The sequence below is a fragment of the Salmo salar genome, chromosome 16 (assembly GCF_965601325.2).
Source record: "Salmo salar chromosome 16, fSalSal1, whole genome shotgun sequence".
Classification (NCBI taxonomy): Eukaryota; Metazoa; Chordata; class Actinopteri; order Salmoniformes; family Salmonidae; genus Salmo; species Salmo salar.
In genome coordinates, this window is record NC_138306.1 from 6101154 (window position 1) to 6124092 (window position 22939).

At 44.3% G+C, this 22939-nt stretch overlaps 1 protein-coding gene across 1 annotated transcript in view; it reads left to right on the forward strand.

Annotated features, from left to right (window-relative positions):
• Positions 1–13280: 13280 nt before the first annotated feature.
• Positions 13281–22939, forward strand: part of LOC106573085 (contactin-1a) — a 129929-nt gene continuing 120270 nt past the window's right edge. The window contains exon 1 of the mRNA XM_014147770.3: positions 13281–13420. The gene's annotated coding sequence lies outside the window, so the exon portion shown is untranslated. The remainder of the gene's footprint in view (positions 13421–22939) is intronic.

Genomic DNA, 22939 nt, shown 5'->3' on the forward strand with positions numbered 1-22939 from the left:
AGCACAGTGTGAGACAACACCACCCTATGCTGCGAGCCAAAGGATGCAGGCAACTTATGCAATGCAGTGAAAGTATTAAGTCAATCGTAGAGTCTGAAGTACGCTGCTAGCCTCACAGTAAACTGGAGACAGTGGGAAAGGAATCGGGAGACCTAGTCAGTTGCACAACTGAATGGATTCATCCGAAATGTGTCTTTTACACTTAACCCAACCCCTCTGAATCAGAGAGATGCGGGGGGCTGAGAGAGGAAAAGAGAGACAGGAAGAGGAGAGGAAGGGGAGAGAGAGAGGGGGCAAAGAGGAGGAGAGAGAGGGAAAGAGAGGGAGGAAGAGGGAGAGAAAGAGTCATACACAGACAGGGAGAGAGATAATGTGTGAGAATAGAGACAGAGAGAATCCTGATGAAACAGAACAGTTCAGACGTATTTGTTGGTGTTCACTTGTTGACCCTTCCGTTTCCACTATGGTCATGCACTGTATGTATGGGTGTAACTGGGAGCGAGCACACAGACCATCTGGTGTGCCATCACACACATACACACACAGTACACTGCACTGGTGTCAGGAAGTAAGAACGTCTGGTGGGGGGGCTCTTGGACCACTTCTCCGTTTGGCAAGGACACTTTGCCTTCTGTTGACTTTGCCTTCTCTCTCTTTCTACTGCATGGTTAAATTCATTGGGCGTAATTATTTCACGGATGCTTTCTCAGTAATTATAGCAGTTGATATAACAGCTATTCAAATCTTCCTGGATGCACAGAGAGAACTAAATGGAAAACTTTCCTCACCAGCAATTGGACCAGCAAGTATTATTTTGTAGATATAAATGAACGAAAACAATCATAGCTTTAACCCAGAAAGGTGGCCATGGTCCTCTAATCCTTATACAGTATCTTATAGATGGTAATTGCCATTTGTGGACTGCCATCTCATCATACAATACGTGGACGACAGATTTGTATTCTAGCCTTTACTGCCACCTAGTGATTAAAAGGCAATCATACGGATGAGAAAATAACAAACAGGATCATTACCGTCTCAATGTGAAATAAAAGAATGACCCAGTGGAGGCTGCTGAGGGGAGAACAGCTCATAATAATGTCCGGAACAGAGCAAATGGAATGGCATCAAACTCATGGAAACCATGTTTTTTGATGTATTTGATAGCGTTCCACTGATTCCACTCCAGTCATTACCACGAGCCTGTCCTCCCCAATTAAAGTGCCACCAACCTCCTGTGACTAGCACGGAAGTGTACATCCAAATGAAACTATTATTTGATTTGAAACATCTACACATTTTATTTCAACTTTCATTTAACAGATTTTCATAGGATGGATAATGTGTAAATAAAATCATGACATACTGAATGACCTTCTGGGAGCACCAAAGGTAAGTGAACTGACACGAACCAATGTCAATATATTTACAATATAACAAAATAATTGGACATTATTCTACCACATGGTCATACACCACAACACAGTCCCATATGCTGTTGTTTTCTTTTTGGTCCTCGATTACATTGGCTTCCTGGTAAGAAGCTTAGTAATTCATTTTCATGGCAACATAATCATGTGTGTTTATTGGTGATCATTACCACCGAAACAGCAGCTGCCCTCTTTAAACCTACAACCCTTCCCTCCGTCCGTCTCCTTTCAGCCATCTCCCTTTCTCAATCCTCCAGCTTCGACTGCATAACCCCAACCTTCCCCCTCCAACCCCCCCCCCCCCCCGTTTCCCGTCCATCTCTTCCCTATCCTAATCCTTCCTCTCTTCTACCCCAACCCCATCCCTACATCTTCATTCCCTTCCCCATCCCCTGTCCCACCCCTACCACTCCTTCCTATCCCCAACTCCCCCTCTTTTCCTCCCCCCTATCATCCCAATCCTCTGAGGACTGATCAGAGGTTCTGTGTCGACAGTATATCTGCCATGACACCCATTAGCCATTCATTCCTGGCTGTTACTGCCTCCCCCCTGTCCATCCACCTGATTTACTGTTCCTGTTCAGATAGAAGCCTGTGGTATGCTCCATGCCAGGCTGTTACTGCCTCCCCCCTGTCCATCCACCTGATTTACTGTTCCTGTTCAGATAGAAGCCTGTGGTATGCTCCATGTCAGGCTGTTACTGCCTCCCCCCTGTCCATCCACCTGATTTACTGTTCCTGTTCAGATAGAAGCCTGTGGTATGCTCCATGTCAGGCTGTTACTGCCTCCCCCCTGTCCATCCACCTGATTTACTGTTCCTGTTCAGATAGAAGCCTGTGGTATGCTCCATGTCAGGCTGTGGATTGCCTGCTTTTAACAGGAAGAAAAAGAGGAAGAATGAAGGGGAAAATATTCGCATAATCTGCCAATCTACGAGGTCAATAATCTACTAAAGGAGATGTTTGATAAAATACATGACATCTCTATTACTATTACTGACTTTTTTGTCCCCATGGGGAAATTTTGTTGCAGTGTCTTGTACACATTTAAAGTGGCGTTTAAATACAAAACAAAATTGACAATACAACTTTCATAACAGTTACATCCAATATTTTTTATAAATATATATTAAATAAAAAAATAAAAAATAAAAAAAGACTAGCCTGCTGGCCTTACTGAGTGAATAGGAACATTAGATATTTAGGAGGGATATCACACCTGGCAAAAATGATTGTCTAGTTCTGTTTTTCCTGCTGAGGGGTTCCCTATACCTGCGCCCAGAGGGGAGTAGTTTTAAGTCCAGGTACAGGGGGTGGCTTGGGTCTAAAATGATTTTGTGAGCCTTACGGAGGGCCCTGACCTTAAAGATCTCATCCAGGCCTGTCTTTTTGACTCCAAGTACCTTGCTTGCTGTGGTAATAATCTTTCTCAACATATTTCTCTGGCTGACAGTGGCATTGCCAAACCAACAAACAATACAAAATGTTAAAATATTCTCAATAAAAGAGTCAATATAGTACAGTCTACATTAAAAGATCCCAGCTTTTTGAGAAAGTACAGTCTCTGTTGGCTCTTTTTCAATTTAAGTGCTTTAATGTCATGGGAAACATATGTTAACATTGCCAAAGCAAGTGAAGAATAAATAAACATAAATATGGGTTGTATTTACAATGGTGTTTGTTCTTCACTGGTTGCCCTTTTCTTGTGGCAACAGGTCACAAATCTTGCTGCTGTGATGGCACACTGTGGTATTTCATCCAATAGATATGGGAGTTGAATAAAAATTAGTTTATTTAAAAATATATATATATTTAACCAGGTAGGACAGTTGAGAACAAGTTCTCATTTACATCTGCGACCTGGCCAAGATAGAGCAAAGCAGTGCGACACAAACAACAGAGAATTACACATGGGATAAACAAACATACAGTCAATAACACAATAGGAAAGTCTATGTACAGTGTGTGCAAATATAGTAAGATTAGGGAGGTAAGGCAATAAATAGGCCATAGTGGCGAAATAATTACGAATTAGCAATTAAACACTGGAGTGATAGATGTGCAGATTATGATGTGCAAGTAGAGATACTGGGGTGGAAAGGAGCAACAACATAAAAATAAGAACATGAGGTAGTTGGGTGGGCTATTTACAGATGGGCTGTGTACAAGTGCAATGATCGGTAAACTGCCCTGACAGCTGACGCTTAAAGTTATTTAGGGAGACATGTCTCCAGCTTCAGTGATTTTTGCCATTCGCTCCAGTCATTGGCAGCAAAGAACTGGAAGGAAAGGCAGCCAATGCAGGAATTGGCATTGGGGGTGACCAGTGAAATATACCTGCTGGAGCACGTGCTACATGTGGGTGCTCCTATGGTGACCAGTGAGCTGAGATAAGGCGGGGCTTTACCTAGCAAAGACTTATAGATGACCTGGAGCCAGTGGGTTTGGCGATGAATATGAAGCGAGGGCCAGCCAATGAGAGCATTCAGGTCACAGTGGTGGGTAGTATATGGGGCTTTGGTGGCAAAACGGATGGCACTGTCATAGACTACAGTCGTGGCCAAAAGTTTTGAGAATGACACAAATATTAATTTTCACAGTCTGCTGCCTCAGTGTCTTTAGATATTTTTGTCAGATGTTACTATGGAATACTGAAGTATAATTACAAGCATTTCATAAGTGTAGACATTTAAGTGTCAAAGGCTTTCACTGACAATTACATGAAGTTGATGCAAAGAGTCAATATTTGCAGTGTTGACCCTTCTTTTTCAAGACCTCTGCAATCCGCCCTGGCGTGCTGTCAATTAACTTCTGGGCCACAACCTGACTGATGGCAACTCATTCTTGCATAATCAATGCTTGGAGTTTGTCAGAATTTGTGGGGTTTTGTTTGTCCACCCACCTCTTGAGGATTGACCACAAGTTCTCAATGGGATCTGGGGAGTTTCCTTGCCACGGACCCAAATATCAATGTTTTGTTCCCCGAGCCACTTAGTTATCACTTTTGCCTTATGGTAAGATGCTCCACAATGCTGGAAAATGCATTGTTTGTCACCAAACTGTTCCTGGATGGTTGGGAGAAGTTGCTCTCGGAGGATATGTTGGTACCATTCTTTATTCATGGCTGTGTTCTTAGGCAAAATTGTGAGTGTGCCCACTCCCTTGGCTGAGAAGCAACCCCACACATGAATGGTCTCAGGATGCTTTACTGTTGGCATGACACAGGACTGATGGTAGCGCTCACCTTGTCTTCTCCGGACAAGCTTTTTTTTTCCTGGAGAGAAGTGGCTTCTTTGCTGCCCTTCTTGACACCAAGCCATCCTCCAAAAGTCTTCACCTCACTGTGCGTGCAGATGAGACTCACACCTGCCTGCTGCCATTCCTGAGCAAGCTCTGTACTGGTGGTGCCCCAATCCCGCAGCTGAATCAACTTTAGGAGACGGTCCTGGCGCTTGCTGGACTTTCTTGAGCGCCCTGAAGCCTTCTTCACAACAATTGAACCGCTCCCCTTGAAGTTCTTGATGATCCGATAAATGGTTGATTTAGGTGCAATCTTACTGGCAGCAATATCCTTGCCTGGGAAGCCCTTTTTGTGCAAAGCAATGATGATGGCACGTGTTTCCTTGCAGGTAACCATTATTAACAGAACAAAGATTCCGAGAACCACCCTCCTTTTGAAGCTTCCAGTCTGCTATTCGAACTCAATCAGCATGACAGAGTGATCTGCAGCCTTGTCCTCGTCAACACTCACACCTGTGTTAACGAGAGAATCACTGACATGATGTCAGCGGGTCCTTTTGTGGCAGGGCTGAAATGCAGGGGAAATGTTTTTTGGGGATTCAGTTCATTTGCATAGCAAAGAGGGACTTTGCAATTAATTGCAATTCATCTGATCACTCTTCATAACATTTGGGAGTATATGCAAATTGCCATCATACAAACTGAGGCAGCAGACTTTGTGAAAATGAATATTTGTGTCATTCTCAAAACTTTTGGCCACGAGTCCAATTTGCTGACTAGAGTGTTGGAGGCTATTTTGTAAATGACATCGCCGAAGTCAAGGATCGGTAGGATAGTCAGTTTTACGAGGGTATGTTTGGCAGCATGAGTGAAGGATGCTTTGTTGCGAAATAGGAAGCCAATTCTAGATTTAATTTTGGATTGGAGATGCTTAATGTGAGTCTGGAAGGAGAGTTTACAGTCTAACCAGACACCTAGGTATTTGTAGTTGTCCACATATTCAGTCAGAACCGTCCAGAGTAGTGATGCTAGACAGGCGGATGGGTGCGGGCAGCGATCGGTTGAAGAGCCTGCATTTAGTTTTGCTTGCATTTAAGAGCAGTTGAAGGCCACGGAAGGAGTGTTGTATGGCATTGAAGCTTGTCTGGAGGTTTGTTAACACAGTGTCCAAAGATGGGCCAGAAGTATACAGAATGGTGTCATCTGCGTAGAAGTGGACCAGCAGCAAGAGCGACATCATAGATGTATACAGAGAAAAGAGTCGGCCCGAGAATTGAACCCTGTGGCACCCCCATAGAGACTGCCAGAGGTCTGGACAACAGGCCCTCCGATTTGACACACTGAACTCTATCTGAGAAGTAGTTGGTGAACCAGGCGAGGCAATCATTTGAGAAACCAAGGCTGTTGAGTCTGCCGATAAGAATGTGGCGACTGACAGAGTCGAAAGCCTTGGCCAGGTCGATGAATACGGCTGCACAGTATTGTCTCTTATTGATGGCGGTTATGATATAGTTTAGGACCTTGAGCGTGGCTGAGGTGCACCCATGACCAGCTCAAAAAACAGATTGCATAACGGAGAAGTTACGGTGGGATTCGAAATGGTCGGTGATCTGTTTGTTAACTTGGCTTTCGAAGACTTTAGAAAGGCAGGGTAGGATAGAGATAGGACTGTAACAGTTTGGGTCTAGAGTGTCACCCCCTTTGAAGAGGGGGATGACTGCGGCAGCTTTCCAATCTTTAGGGATCTCAGACAATATGAAAGAGAGGTTGAACAGGCTAGTAATATGGGTTTCAATAATTGCAGTGGATAATTTTAGAAAGAGAGGGTCCAGAATGTCTAGCCCAGCTGATTTGTAGGGTTCCAGATTTTGCCGCTCTTTCAGAACATCAGCTATCTGGATTTTGGTAAAGGAGAAATGGGGGTGGCTTGGGAAAGTTGCTGTGGGGGTGCAGAGTTGTTGACCGGGGCAGTGGTAGCCAGGTGGAAAACATGGCCAGCCGTAGAAAAATGCTTATTGAAATGTTCGATTATCGTAGATTTATCGGTGTTTACAGTGTTTCCTAGCCTCAGTGCAGTGGGCAGCTGTAAAGAGTTGCTCTTATTCTCCATGGACTTTACTGTGTCCCAGAACTTTTTGGAGTTTGTGCTACATGATGCAAATTTCTGTTTTAAAAAGCTAGCCTTTGCTTTCTTAACGGCCTGTGTATATTGGTTCCTAGCTTCCCTGAAAAGTTGCATATCGCGGGGGCTATTTGATGCTAATGTAGTACGTCACAGGATGTTTTTGTGCTGGTCAAGGGCAGTCAGGTCTGGAGTGAACCAAGGAGTATATCTGTTCTTAGTTCTACATTTTTTTAATGGGGCATGCTTATTTAAGAATGTGAGGAAAGCACTTTTAAAGAATAACCAGGCATCCTCTACTGATGGAATGAGGTCAATATCCTTCCAGGATACCCGGGCCAGGTTGATTAGAAAGGCCTGCTCGCTGAAGTGTTTTAGGGAGCGTTTGACAGTGATGAGTGGTGGTCGTCTGACCGCGGTGTCACGGGCGTCGTATGGATTGGACCAAAACGCAGCGGGAATGTGTATACTCATCTTCTTTTTATTTGGCAGACAGAAGGAAAACCAAAACAAAACTACACGTATACAAAAACAACGACGACAAACAGTCCTGTAAGGCATACACGAAACAACTACCCACAAAATCCCATAGAAAAACATTCCTCTTAAATAGGACCTTCAATTAGAAGCAACTAGTAGCAGCTGCTTCCAATTGAAGGTCAACCCAACAAACACCACATTGAAATAGACATACTAGAACTAACATAGAAATAGACTAACAAGAACAGAACTCAACAAACCGCGAAACACTCTAAACAAACACCCCTCTTAAATAAGAACATAGCCCAACAAACCCCAAAACACTCTAAACAAACACACCCCTCCCACGTCCTGACCAAACTACAATAACAAATAACCCCTTAAACTGGTCAGGACGTGACACGCGGACCCATTACGGACGCAGGCAATGAGGCAGTGATCGCTGAGATCCTGGTTGAAGACAGCGGAGGTGTATTTAGAGGGCAGGTTGGTCAGGATGATATCTATGAGGGTGACTGTGTTTAAATTCAAATTCTTCGTGGGTCTGTGTAATCTGAGTGAAATATGTGTCTCTAATATGGTCATACATTTGGAAGGAGTTAAAGCTCAGTTTCAATCTCATTTTGTGGCGAGTGTGCACATAGCCTGTCTTTTCTTGAGAGCCAGGTCTGCCTAAGGCTGCCTTTCTCAATAGCAAGGCTATGCTCACTGAGTCTGTACATAGTCAAAGCTTTCCTTACGTTTGGGTCAGTGTCAGGTATTCTGCCACTGTGTACTCTGTTTAGGGCCAAATAGCATTCTGTTTTTTTTAAATAGCATTCCAGTTTGCTCTGTTTTTTGTTCATTCTTTCCAATGTGTCAAGTAATTATCTTTTTGTTTTATCATTATTTGGTTGGTTCTAATTGGGTTGCTGTCCTGGGGCTCTGTGGGGTCTGTTTGTGTATGTGAACAGAACAGAGCCCCAGTATCTCGTAATGCCCTTTGGCCTGTCTAATGCTCCTTCAGTCTTCCAGGCCTTTATTAATGAAGTGTTTCGGGACATGCTGGGACGACGCGTAGTGGTTAATATTGACAACATTTTGGTCTATTCTGCTGATCACACCCAGCATGTCTCATTAGTCAGGTCTGTGGCTGGAAGACTGTTTGAGCATGATCTATATGTTAAACAAGAGAATGTTTGTTTTTCCAGCGGTCCGTGTCCTTTTTGGGCTACCCCATATCCACGGAGGGAGTGAAGATGGAGGAGCAACGCGTCAGCGCAGTCAGCTCATGGCCCATCCCCAACTCTGTGAAAACAGTCCAACGATTCCTGGGGTTTGCCAACTATTTCCGGAGGTTCATCCGGGGCTTCAGCATGGGGGTCGCACCTCTTAGCTCCCTGCTGAGAGGAGGTCCCCAGCGGCTCGTTGGATGGCGGAGAGGGCATTTAAGACACTGAAGGCACACTTCACCACTGCTCCCGTGCTAGCACATCCCGACCCCTTCATCGTCGAGGTGGTTGCCTCCGAAGTAGGAGTCGTTGCAGTGCTGTTCCAGCGCACCGTTACCCCTCCAAAGCTGCGGCCCTGCGCCTTCTACTCCAAGAAGCTGAGTCCCTTCCAGAGGAACTACGATGTAGGGGAAGCTCTGAAGGGGTGGAGGCACTGGCTGAAGGGGTCCAAACACCCTTTCCAGGTGTGGACGGACCACTGCAATATGGAGTACTTCAGGGCAGCGAAGAGGAAGCTAAACCCGAGACAGGCCAGGTGGACTCTCTTCTTTGCCAGGTTCCAATCCACGCTTTCCTATAGGCCAGGCTCGAAGAACATGAAGGCAGATGCCCTGTCTCGCCTCTATGACGCAGAGGAGAGGCAGGGAGAGGAGACCCCCATCATCCCTCTGTCCCGTATCATCACGCCAGTGGTGTGGGACGTGGACGCCGACATATGGAAGGCCCTGAGCACGGAACCCGCACCTGCACAGTGCCCGGAGAACCGTGCCTACGTGCCCACGGGTGTGAGGGACCTCCTCCTTACCTGGGCGCACACGGCGCCTGTGTTGGGTCATCCTGGGATAAGCCATACTTCGCCTGCCTGACTGAGAAATACTGGTGGCCCACCTTGGCTAGGGACGCCTGGGTTTACGTCTCTTCCTGCTCCATCTATGCCCAGTCAAAGACACCCTGACACGTCCCTTATGGAAAGCTCCTTCCCCTGGCGGTTCTACAACGACCCTGGTTTCACCTCTCGGTGGACTTGGTCTCACCTCTCGGTCACTGACCTTCCCCCTTCCCAGGGGAACACCACCGTTCTCGTTGTTGTGGACCAGTTTTCCAAAGCTTATCACATCCTTCTTCTGCCTGGGCTCCCGTCGGCCATGCAAACTTTTTACACACGTCTCCGGCACTACGGGAACCCAGAGGACATTGTGTCAGACCGTGGCCCTCAGTTCACCTCACGCATATGGAAAGCGTTCATGGAACGCCTGGGGTCACGGTCAGTCTCACCTCTGGGTACCGTCCTCAAGCTAATGGGCAGGTTCCTGAGGTGTTATAATGATAGGAGACAGGCGCAGGAATACATAACATGAAAACAATGGGGACGAAGCTCAAAACAAACATGTGTATATATATATATACACGTGCTTGTTTTGGGCTTCGTATATATATATGTATATATATATACACCTGTTTGTTTTGGGCTTCGTCCCCGTCGTTTTCATGACATACGTTTTATGGGTGGAGAAATATAAACCCCTATTACGTATTCCTGCGCCTGTCTCCTATCATTATACAGCGTGACACTAGATCATCGGCAAACAGTAGACATTTGACTTCAGATTCTAGTAGGGTGAGGCTGGGTGCTGCAGACTGTTCTAGTGCCCTCACCAATTCGTTGATATATATATGTTGAAGAGGGTGGATCTTAAGCTGCATCCCTGTCTCACCCCACGGCCCTGTGGAATGTAATGTGTGTGTTTTTTTGCCAATTTTAACCGCACACTTGTTGTTTGTGTACATGGATTTCCTAATGCCATAGGTTTTTCCCCCAACACCACTTTCAATCAATTTGTATAGCAGACTCTCATGCCAAATTGAGTCAAAAGCTTTTTTGAAATCAACAAAGCATGAGAAGGCTTTGCCTTTGTTTTGGTTTGTTTGTTTGTCAATTAGGTTGTGCAGGGTGAATACGTGGTCTGTCGTATGGTAATTTGGTAAAAAGACAATTTGACATTTGCTCAGTATATAGTTTTCACTGAGGAAATGTTTGAGTCTGCTGTTAATGATAATGCAGAGGATTTTCCCAAGATTGCTGTTGACGCATATCCCATGGTAGTTATTCGGGTCAAATTTGTCTCCACTTTTGTGGATTGAGGTGATCAGTCCTTGGTTCCAAATATTGGGGAAGATGCCAGAGCTAAGGAGGATGTTAGTCTATGGATTCTTCAATTACATTGTGCTGATTTTTGACGTACTGTTCCTTCTTTTTCCGTAGTGTATTTCTGTATTGTTTTAGGCTCAAGTTTTCTGGGTCTCTATGTTTTTGGTTGGATAGATTTCTCAATTTCTTTCTTAGGTTTTTGCATTCTTCATCAAACCATTTGTAATTGATGATAATTTTAGGTTTTTGTTTGACATTTTTAGATTTGATAGGGAAGCTGAGAGGTCATATATATTGTTTAGGTTTTCTACTGCCAAGTTCACACCTTCACTATTAAAGTGAAACGTTTTGTCCAGGAAGTGGTCCAAAAGGGATTTAATTTGTTTTTTTGGTAGGTTTCCACACTACTTTCCTTCCATCTATAGATTTCTTAATATTACTCAGTTCCTTTGGCTTTGATGCCTCATGATATAGTTTTGCTCTGTTCAAGTAGACTGTGATTTTGCTGGGATCTGATAGGGGTGTCAGTGGGCTGACTGTGAACGCTCTGAGAGACTCTGGGTTGAGGTCAGTGATAAAGTAGTCTACAGTACTACTGCCAAGAGATGAGCTATAGGTGTACCTCTCTCTCTCTCTCTCCTTCTGTAGTGTGATCAAAGGTTGAGAGAGCGTCTGCTTCTGATGTGAAGAGTCTGGCCCTTTGTGTTCATATGTAAATGTGGCCTTTTCCACCACAGGCCTGAGAGACTGAGATGATAATTTTTTATGATTGATCTGTGACATTTCCATATGGCTGACGAATGGTGAGCCAAGACACTCACATCTGTTAAGAGGCCAACTGTCTGACCCCTCAGAGTGTGTCCCCTCCTGCTGATCAACGATAGTATACCTAGAGTTTATAAAACTGAAATGGCACTACGTTAAGGGGTAATTTTACTATTTTTTGTTGTTGTTGATATCCACCGTTATTCGGCCTATTTTTCGCAAATATGCCTCATAGCTATCCCATTGGCAAGCCAGTGTTTACTTCCTGGCAAAGTCTCAGCATCATGCAAAATGCTATGAAATGCCCCTTTAATGTGATGGTTTCCCCCTGCATCTCTATCTAATCGAAGGAGCTATTTCCTTGGGGGAGCTAGCTGATACAGTCAACAGAGGCTCTCACAACCCTAGGTCAGTGTACCACTAGTGTGTGTGTGTGTGTGTGTGTGTGTATGTGTGCGTGTGTGTGTTCACCACTGGGTGGGTGATACATAAAGTGAGAGTGCTTTTGTTCTAATAATCTGACACTAATGCCCTCTGTCTCCTCCCCTCCACCTGATATCCTTATGGCACCGTGGGGATTGTATCCCCGTCCTCACCTCCCACCAACCAGAACACACACACGAGCGCACACACGTCCCATGTGGATTTGGGTTTCAGGGATGGAGATACCTTGGGTTGAGTCCCAAAGGGGATCAGTAGAGGGTTAAATCATGACATCCCCCCTCTCCTCTTCAGACTCTTCACTCTGCTTCTCTTATACGTCTCCCTCCCCCCTCTCTCTCTTTCTCTCACTCTCTCTGTCTCTCTCTCTGTCTCTCTTTCTCGCACTCTCTCTGTCTCTCACTCTCTCTTTCTCTCTCTGTCTCTGCCTCTCCACTTTCTTTACCACATATGTGACAATTACCTATTCTCTAGAAAGACAGTAGGGTGGTAGCTGTTTATGAGTCACCCTGGAGATTGATAGAAGACAATGCCATTCATATCCTACTGTATATACACTGCTATGTTTCTCAGATGAATGACAGTTATTCGAAAGATTGACATACAAATCTTGGATTACTGGAAGCAAAATATCCTTGAGGACCTTATATTTTATTCAATGTACACAGTCCCTGGACATTTTTTGAGCATGTCTTCATTGCTGATTTAAATGTTTTCACTGTAGGCCTAAGCATAAGCATTGGTACCAAAATATAATTGAGGGCCTTAAGTATCTTGTATACATTCACAGCAACGCAATGCTTGTAGACATGTTTTGAGGAGGTCATGTGGATTGGGATTTAACTTTTTTTAAATGACTAGTGACCTACTCTCTGTGAGCCTTGTTTGTCTCCGCTAATCTTGATTTGGAACAATGTGACAGTATGCATGACAACATGCGTGTCACCAAGGCCATTCACTTTACCTTAGGGCATAATGCATGATGGAGAAAATAAAAGCCTACATCTCTCTCATATCTCCAATCACGTAGACTGCTTCAGGCAATGTCGTTCTCACATTTTAAAATATATAATGATGCCTACACACTGGGCGCACACTGGTTGAATCAACTTTATTTCCACGTAGTTTCAATGAAATTGGAATAGACGTTGGAATAGACGTGGAATAGACGTTGAATTGAAGTCTGTGCCCAGTGGTATGCTATTCAATATTAAAATAGGCTACTGCATTTTCTCATTGAAGTACTGACATCATCCAGGTACAGTTCATGTTTAGGCAAAATGAAAACGATACCATCACACTGCAGAATATGTCAAATAACACTTAGCTATGATCGATCCTCCGTTATGTGGTCAGATCTATTCTGTAATGAACACATATTTTGGACTGGGTGGCTCCTCCGTGTCGCCCAATGAAAGTTCCGTATAGCGCCCTCTATAGCCATCCGTCCAATCGAAGAGGAAAAGGCAGAAACGTAGCTGCCTGTCAGTTTCTTCCCTGCTCCTAGTTCCTGAGCACCCGGCGATGATCCAGGCGTGAGTCGTGAATATACACGGACGGACGGATCGTTCAGCTATTGCAGGTAAGAAGATGAGCAGCTTCAGCGATTCTATGTATTTAAAAAAAAAAAAATACCCCTAGAAAAGCCGTGTCTTTGCAGCACTGGGCAAAGCAAGGGGAATCAGTGTTGTTTACAATGATTGAGATGGGGACGAAGTGATGGAGCCTACCGCAATGCAGAATCGTGTACAATTTAGACAAGTTTGTGCATCTTGCATTCTCGCTCTATTATTCCCGACCGCAAAAACTGAGACTATACAGATGAATTTGAATGGATGCTGTTTGCACATTGATATAAAACGTTATTCTGGGTGACTTTGGTGGCATGCATTTTCCATGCACGGACAGACAAGACGGTGCGCTGGCTCCATGGTCTTGAAGGGAGGAATAGTGTGATTGCATTTGATCCACATTACGGATGATTAGCTACACACCTGTGTGCGTTGTTAATGAATGACATTCATCAAACCTTAAACATATAAAATAGCCTACCGGTGTAGCTTATCTATCCCTATACGTTAGGATATGGTTATTATAGACTAGGCAGCAGGATATCTCATGCTTCTCCTATTTTTTCCTAGTAATTGATTTAGAGACAGTCGGCGATTCACTGTAAACAGACCAATCCCTGCAAGATGAACATTTGATTTATTATGAATTATCCGCAGCAGAAAATATAGGTCGCTGGGTTCATTAGTTGGAGCCCCAACAGACGGCGACAGCATATCACAGCATCATCAGGAAATCACCTCAACCACTAGAATGTCAGCCAGGTTGTCAGCCAAGGTACCATGTCATGGGCGTGTCTCCTGCCTGGGTTTTCGCAGTATTTTTGCTACTGAAGACTACACTGACGGCCCGAGTCTGTACTATAATAGATGAGGTATAAACGATTCAATATGACAGATGCAATGGACATGCTGGACTGTTGGCCAAGAGCCAATTCAACCCAACGTATTCAGTTTCATAAATCTGACATGAACTGTCAGAAGGATTTCATGGGACGCTTGTCATTTTGATAGGTTTCTGAATCCTATAAACTGGACTGCTAATGTAATGCATCGTCTGCTGTCCCGAGTCTGACCAAATTCTGACTTGGTGTATGAGGAATGATAAGGCTCCTCTGGGCTCTTGCTGCTGTATACCATAACAGACCTGGGTTGAAGTAGTATTTTTCTCTCGGATACTTCAGCTACTTGATTGAGCTTGCCTGGCACAATGGAAACAGTGTAATAGTCCCGAAAGTAAGTTAATATGATGTCAGTACATTTTTCCCTCGTTGCTTTGGAACAGTTTCAGCACAGTCAAAGCAGCCAGAGAAGCTATATGAGAAACACATTACATAACAGTCACTGGCCCTCCAAGACGTGTCTGGCTCTATCATGCATTTCAAATTTGCAGCCTCAGTGGAGTTGGAGCTGTCATTGGGTTTGGGGAGTCCTCTGTCAGTGTTTTTGTGACACAACTGAACCCAGAGATAGGTCCAGATAGGGCATCCTTTGAGAAAGGCTCACCAGCAGAAATGCCAGTAGCAAAGAAAAACATATTTCCTTCCATGTGCAACCGATCATGGGGCTCACTTAAACAACATTGCTTTGTATGCCTGTAGTCCTATTTTCTCCACCACTTTTCTCTTTCCTTCCGAATTACATGGATGAAGCCCCCATGCAGAATCAGATTTGTGTGGCACATCACATCTATATGCATTTCGCTACACCTGCAATAACATCTGCTAAATATGTTTATGTGACCAATAACATTTGATTTGATTTATATCTGTGACATTATCATGGTGTCGGTGAACCTCTTGAGTAGAGGAGACCAAATGCATTGGCTACACCAGTGGTTCCCAAACTTTTTATAGTCCCGTACCCCTTCAAACATTCAACCTCCAGCTGCGTACCTCCTCTAGCACCAGGGTCAGCGCACTCTCAGATGTTGTTTTCTGTCATCATTGTAAGCCTGCCACACACACACTATACAATACGTTTGTTAAACAAGAATGAGTGGCAGTTTTTGTCACAATTCTGCTCGTGGGAAGTGACAAGGAGCTCTTATACGACCAGGGCACAAATAATAATAATATAATAATAATAATCAATAATTCTGCTCTTTATTTAACCATCTTACATATAAAACCTTATTTTTTCATGGAAAATTGTGAATATCTCACCACAGGTTAATGAGAAGGGTGTGCTTGAAAGGATCCACATAACTCTGTAATGTCTGGTTGTATTGGAGAGAGTCTCAGTCTTAAATCATTTTCCACACACAGTCTGTGCCTGTATTTAGTTTTCATGCTAGTGAGGGCCGAGAATCCACTCTCACATAGGTACGTGGTTGCGAAGGGCATCAGTGTCTTAACAGCGTAATCTGCCAAGGCAGGGTACTCTGAGCACAGCCCAATCCAGAAATCTGGCAGTGGCTCCTGATTAAATTACATTTTCACAGAACCACTTGTTGCAATTTCGATGAGGCTCTCTTGTTCAGATATCGGTAAGTGTACTGGAGGCAGGGCATGAAAGGGATAACGAAGCCAGTTGTTTGTGTCATCCGTTTCGGGAAAGTACCTGCGTAATTGCGTACCCAGCTCACTCAGGTGCTTCGCTATATCACATTTGACATTGTCCGTAAGCTTGAGTTCATTTGCACACAAAAAAATCATACAATGATGGAAAGACCTGTGTGTTGTCCTTGTTAATTCAGACAGAAAAGAGCTCCAACTTCTTAATCATAGCCTCAATTTTGTCCCGCACATTGAATATAGTTGCGGAGAGTCCCTGTAATCCTAGATTCAGATCATTCAGGCGAGAAAAAACAATCACCCAGATAGGCCGGTCGTGTGAAAATTATGGTCAGTAAAGAAAACTTTAAGCTCGTCTCTCAATTAAAAATAACGTGTCAATACTTTGCCCCTTGATAACCAGCGCACTTCTGTATGTTGTAAAAGCGTTACATTGTCACTGCCCATATCATTAGATAGTGCAGAAAATACACGAGAGTTCAGGGGCCTTGCTTTAACACGGTTAACCATTTTCACTGTAGTGTCCAAAACGTCTTTCAAGCTGTCAGGCATTCCCTTGGCAGCAAGAGTCTCTCGGTGGATACTGCAGTGGACCCAAGTGGCGTCGGGAGCAACTGCTTGCACGCGCGTTACCACTCCACTATGTCTCCCAGCAGCAGCTGTGTTTGGTTACAAACGGAACGTTAGCGGAATTCCCGCGAGAGAGTAACGATTAATGGGATTGGATGTTAATTATTTGACTAGGCTACCCGTATTTGACATTGTGTTGTTATTTCGCTGAAGACTAGATGGTTGAATTTTATCTTTGGCAGTGAAACGAGGCTACTCCTTCGAGAAAAAAAACTCACTCAAATGTACAGCCCCGTCGGAAGATATAAATGGACTGTTTGAAAATGTGAAGGAAAAAAAACTACAATAAATAAAAAATAAAACATTTATTTATTTATTTTTAAATGTAAATGACATTTTTATTTGGTGTACCCCGACGGCATGGCGCGTACCCCTGGGGATACGCATACCCCAGTTTGGGAATACCTGGGCTACACAATAGAGCTTGGCCCTGCTACAAAGTCTTGTCTATTATTCTGTCTTCTTGCCTATTAGGCATTATGCCAACCTCACAATTGCAACATCATCAAAACATGAACCATATGTGTATTTTCAGACTGCGATACTTTGAGTGTTGCTCTTTTTTTTGTAGGACTACTTCGGTTCAGAAATGTGGTGCTTTTTGTGTGATATTACTGAATTGGTACAGCTCCATAACAAATTGACTAACCCTCTTAGTCTTAAATCAGTGATTTAGAAAGCAGGGAAGTTGAATTCCTGGATGGCTGCCATTTGAGATTAAAGTCATTCCAAGGACTTTTTGTGAGATTTGATTTGTCCCAAGATATCCCTCCCCAAATCCAAGCTTTCCAAAGGCCCTAGGGAGTCAAAGCATTAGCTGGTCAGAGAACTCATATAGTCGGTTTTTGAGATCTGGGTTTGATAATGAAGGTACTCTGGGTCTGGGACTCAGAGTGACTGGCAGCCCTGGTATTTGACATCAGCAGGGGGTAGATTGTTAGGCAATGTTTATTTGGTCACGTGGAAAGCAATGTTGGCCACTCTCAAAGAAAGACATCTCCAGAATTTTAAGCCCATCTGAATGTTTTTCAAAATGAACACACTTACTCAAGAGACTAAGGATATAAGCAAACTCACACACTAGGCTTGGGTGGTATCCAGATTGTTACACCGGGATATACGGTAATACCGGCACTGAACGCAGGCGCCGCTGTTTTCAAACCCCACTGATACTCTTTAATCTGAAAGTTAGCATTGTTAACATGTACATGTAAAATCCCATAGAGAATGCTAACCAAATGCTAACGAGCGCATTGCAAACATTTTGTACAGTTTCTGACCTAAACTGTATAAGTATACAAATAAATAACACCTTAATTGGGCTTGTGGTAATGGCTGGAGCAGAATAGGTGGAATGGTATCCATATTTCTATTTAGCTAGGCAAGTCAGTTAAGAACAAATTCTTATTTACAATGACGGCCTAGGAACAGGCCTTGTTCAGGGGCAGAACGACAAATTTTTACCTTGGGGATTCGATCTAGCAACCTTTTGGTTACTGGCCATACGCCCTAACCACTAGGCTACCTGCCGCCATGTTTGATACCATTCCATTTGCTCCATTGCAGCCATTATTATGAGCCATCCTCCCCTCAGCAGCCTCCACTGCTACTCCCAGTGTGCTGCATGCAAAAAAAATAATATTAGCCAGCAAGGTTCTTGATCCAGGAGGGGATTCTCTTCTAACCACTTAGCTAACTAGCTACTAAATTAGCAAACTAAATGCAAAACTGTGGAGCATTCAGCACATTTTAGACAGTTAACTTAATAGTTGTAAGATATCTAGCTGGCAAACATTTAGTTGTGAAGTCCATACTGTAACTAGATCACCTGGTGCATTCTGCACAACAGTGAGTGACTCACAAGGCTCCGGTCTCTTGTCGCTGTGTGCTTGTAAACAAACACCACGTGACACTTGACTGGGGACTACCATAAGCTTCATAATAATGTGACAGGTGAAAGGAAGAATACAATGTTCTTTATCTCCTAACGTATTGCACAAGATGATTGCTGGTATTTACTTAAAAAGTAGCTACAAATATTAAAATGAAATATGGTATTAACGGTATTGATGGTATTGAAAAACCATCCCAGTATACGGTATATACGGTATACTGCCCAAGCCTAACACACACACACACACACACACACACACACACACACACACACACACACACACACACACACACACACACACACACACACACACACACACACACACACACACACACACACACACACACACACACACACACACACACACACACACAGACAAACAGACCCCCACCCCCACACACAGCTCTAAGCCTAAGTGCTGTAACGATGGGGCAAAACCCCTTTCCCCTTTCCTTATCCCGCTGACAAACATGTGACGCTCTTGTCTTGATGGTCTCTTCAGATTGCTCAGAAATTTCACCAAACCTCCATCAATAAAGAGAGGACCACTAATGGTACCGCTAGCTGGCTAGCTTTGTGAGAGAGACATGACGTCTTCTTCTGCCTCTTCTTCTGTTTGCTCGGAGACAGACCCCTCCTCTGTTCAATCCAGAGGGGGAGAAAGGCCCTCAGTCCGTCCCTACTGCCTTCTCTGTGCTCTCTCTCTCATCTTTGTATGTGTTTAGTCCCTACTGCCATCTCTGTCAGTGCCGCAGGCCTGTCATTCTCTACGTCTGTGGGTTGTCCTTCTCGCTCATGTATCAGAAGGGTTGGTCCATTTAGTTATTTGTTCAAACCCAGAGAGAGAGAGAGAAATAAGGTCGTCAGTTTGTCCCCACTGCTATCTCTGTATGCGTATTGTCCCCACTGCCGATATGTACTGTATGGTAGTGATGTGCGGGTTGACTCATAACCCGTTGTCCCCGCAGTTATATCCGCAGGGCAGGGGGGTTTAGTATCATGAAATATTGTGTGGATGAAGGGTGGGCAGATTGAATAAAGAGAAAACAAGACCTTAAAAAAATATATGAATGTATAATTCTTGTGCAATTTATATTTGTAGGATACATGGAAGTTTTTCTTTCATTATTTCAGGCTATCTGGCATTAGTGCGTAAGCTTATGGCCTAACTATATGTGTGCCAAATAGCCTACAAGCCAGTCTCCAAATGTTTTTGGGAATGGGCAGAAAAGTTAACGTCGATCCTCAGAGGCAAAAATGACAATATCGGCGTTTAATTCACTAAAAGAAAAGCTGTGAAATGGAGAGTTGAAACTAAAGAGAAGGGAGGGCCAGAAAAGTAATGTTTGGGAAAATATTTGTTGAAGTGGTAAGAGAGGATGATAGCAGTGTTGTGATGTGATGATTGTGAGGCGCTATACAAATTCAACAGCCACAAGACGGGGACTTAAAATAGGCCTATGGCACGTCAAGGGGAATGTAGCCTACTGTTCAGATGAGTTAAATGGAAACTGAAATCTGGACACTGACTATAGGTTTATAACCTCTCACATATTGTAGCATTAATATGAACTCCTGCAGAATTAAGCATTTCATGCAGTAAAATTATACACCAAAAGTAAGCTACATTTTGACTCAGGAACAGGAGTGGATAAATATGATTTCTTTCTTTCAGCATCTTGAGAGAATGTGAATGCCTGTAGAGGTGCTGTCTTTATCAGCATCATAAAGCTGATAGTATTTTAATCATATATAATATGCATCCAAGTCGAACAGAAATCTAATCAGAAACATGTTGGGTCGTTTTCACAGCTTTCTTTACAACCGGTCAAACTGATGTCATTTGAACATTTTGCAGAGAAAATCTTGCATTTTATCCCCGGTCCCTAAACGTCTTTGCTCCGTGAAAGAAGCAGAGATGACAGAGAAAACTTGATCAATGTCAGAATGAATGTTTCAATCTAGTTATCTATCTATTACATTATAATGTTGAGCAAGGGTTTATTTAGTCTTCTATGGCAGCATATAGGCTAATGACAGAAGATAATCTGCATGTAGCCTATTTAATTATAGACAAGTTGACTAACAAATAGCCTACCAAAAAGTTAAAAATTATAAGCAGAGACATATCTAAATCCTGTGCTCGCTGTAAAAAAAAAATCTAGATTTGCAGGTTAGGGTAGGGGGCGGGCCTCAGATCTTCACTTTATCACATACAGTCAGGCGGGTTGCGGATGGGTTATTAGCAATTGCGGGTGGATGCGGGTAAACAAAACGCTGACCCACACACCACTACTGTATGTGCTACAGGCTTGTCATTCTCTCTCTGTATGGGTTCTCCTCAACCCCACTTTTCCTATCGCCACCCCCACAGGGAGGCCAAATGATGGTTTGCGGCTTTGAATTCAGATAACATTTTTGGTGGCACTTCTGTGTTGCCTAGTGCCTACCTGTGTCCAATGATTTCAGCTGCTTTAGTTTGTTGCCAGGGCTTAGAAGGGCTAGTTGTTATCTTTAAGTGATCACTTATTTTCAAGGCACTGAACTTGAAGAGGTAAATCGGTGCATTTAGTGTGTGTTTTAGTGTTTGTGTGGATGTGTGACTTCCAGCCCTGCAGCCTTTAATGTGTCCACACATCTCTATTTTCAGTATGATAGGTAACGTAGCTCTGCAGAGTGGGACTATGATAGGTAACGTAGCCCTGCAGAGGAGTGGGACTATGATAGGTAACGTAGCCCTGCAGAGTGGGACTATGATAGGTAACATAGCCCTGCAGAGGAGTGGGACTATGATAGGTAACGTAGCCCTGCAGAGGAGTGGGACTATGATAGGTAACGTAGCCCTGCAGAGGAGTGGGACTATGACAGCTAACATAGCCCTGCAGAGGAGTGGGACTATGATAGGTAACGTAGCCCTGCAGAGGAGTGGGACTATGATAGGTAACATAGCCCTGCAGAGGAGTGGGACTATGATAGGTAACGTAGCCCTGCAGAGGAGTGGGACTATGATAGGTAACGTAGCCCTGCAGAGTGGGACTATGATAGGTAACGTAGCCCTGCAGAGTGGGACTATGATAGGTAACATAGCCCTGCAGAGGAGTGGGACTATTATAGGTAACGTAGCCCTGCAGAGTGGGACTATGATAGGTAACGTAGCCGTGCAGAGTGGGACTATGATAGGTAACGTAGCCCTGCAGAGGAGTGGGACTATGATAGGTAACGTAGCCCTGCAGAGTGGGACTATGATAGGTAACATAGCCCTGCAGAGTGGGACTATGACAGGTAACATAGCCCTGCAGAGGAGTGGGACTATGATAGGTAACTTAGCCCTGCAGAGGAGTGGGACTATGATAGGTAACGTAGCCCTGCAGAGTGGGACTATGATAGGTAACGTATCCGTGCAGAGTGGGACTATGACAGGTAACATAGCCCTGCAGAGGAGTGGGACTATGATAGGTAACGTAGCCCTGCAGAGTGGGACTATGATAGGTAACATAGCCCTGCAGAGGAGTGGGACTATGATAGGTAACGTAGCCCTGCAGAGGAGTGGGACTATGATAGGTAACATAGCCCTGCAGAGGAGTGGGACTATGATAGGTAACGTATCCGTGCAGAGTGGGACTATGATAGGTAACACAGCCCTGCAGAGGAGTGGAACTACGATAGGTAACATAGCCCTGCAGAGGAGTGGGACTATGATAGGTAACGTAGCCCTGCAGAGGAGTGGGACTATGATAGGTAACGTAGCCCTGCAGAGTGGGACTATGATAGGTAACATAGCCCTGCAGAGTGGGACTATGACAGGTAACATAGCCCTGCAGAGGAGTGGGACTATGATAGGTAACTTAGCCTTGCAGAGGAGTGGGACTATGATAGGTAACGTAGCCCTGCAGAGTGGGACTATGATAGGTAACGTATCCGTGCAGAGTGGGACTATGACAGGTAACATAGCCCTGCAGAGGAGTGGGACTATGATAGGTAACGTAGCCCTGCAGAGTGGGACTATGATAGGTAACATAGCCCTGCAGAGGAGTGGGACTATGATAGGTAACGTAGCCCTGCAGAGGAGTGGGACTATGATAGGTAACATAGCCCTGCAGAGGAGTGGGACTATGATAGGTAACGTATCTGTGCAGAGTGGGACTATGATAGGTAACGCAGCCCTGCAGAGGAGTGGGACTATGATAGGTAACGTAGCCCTGCAGAGGAGTGGGACTATGATAGGTAACATAGCCCTGCAGAGGAGTGGGACTATGATAGGTAACGTAGCCCTGCAGAGGAGTGGGACTATGATAGGTAACGCAGCCCTGCAGAGGAGTGGGACTATGATAGGTAACGCAGCCCTGCAGAGGAGTGGGACTATGATAGGTAACGCAGCCCTGCAGAGGAGTGGGACTATGATAGGTAACGTAGCCCAGCAGAGGAGTGGGACTATGATAGGTAACGCAGCCCTGCAGAGGAGTGGGACTATGATAGGTAACGCAGCCCTGTAG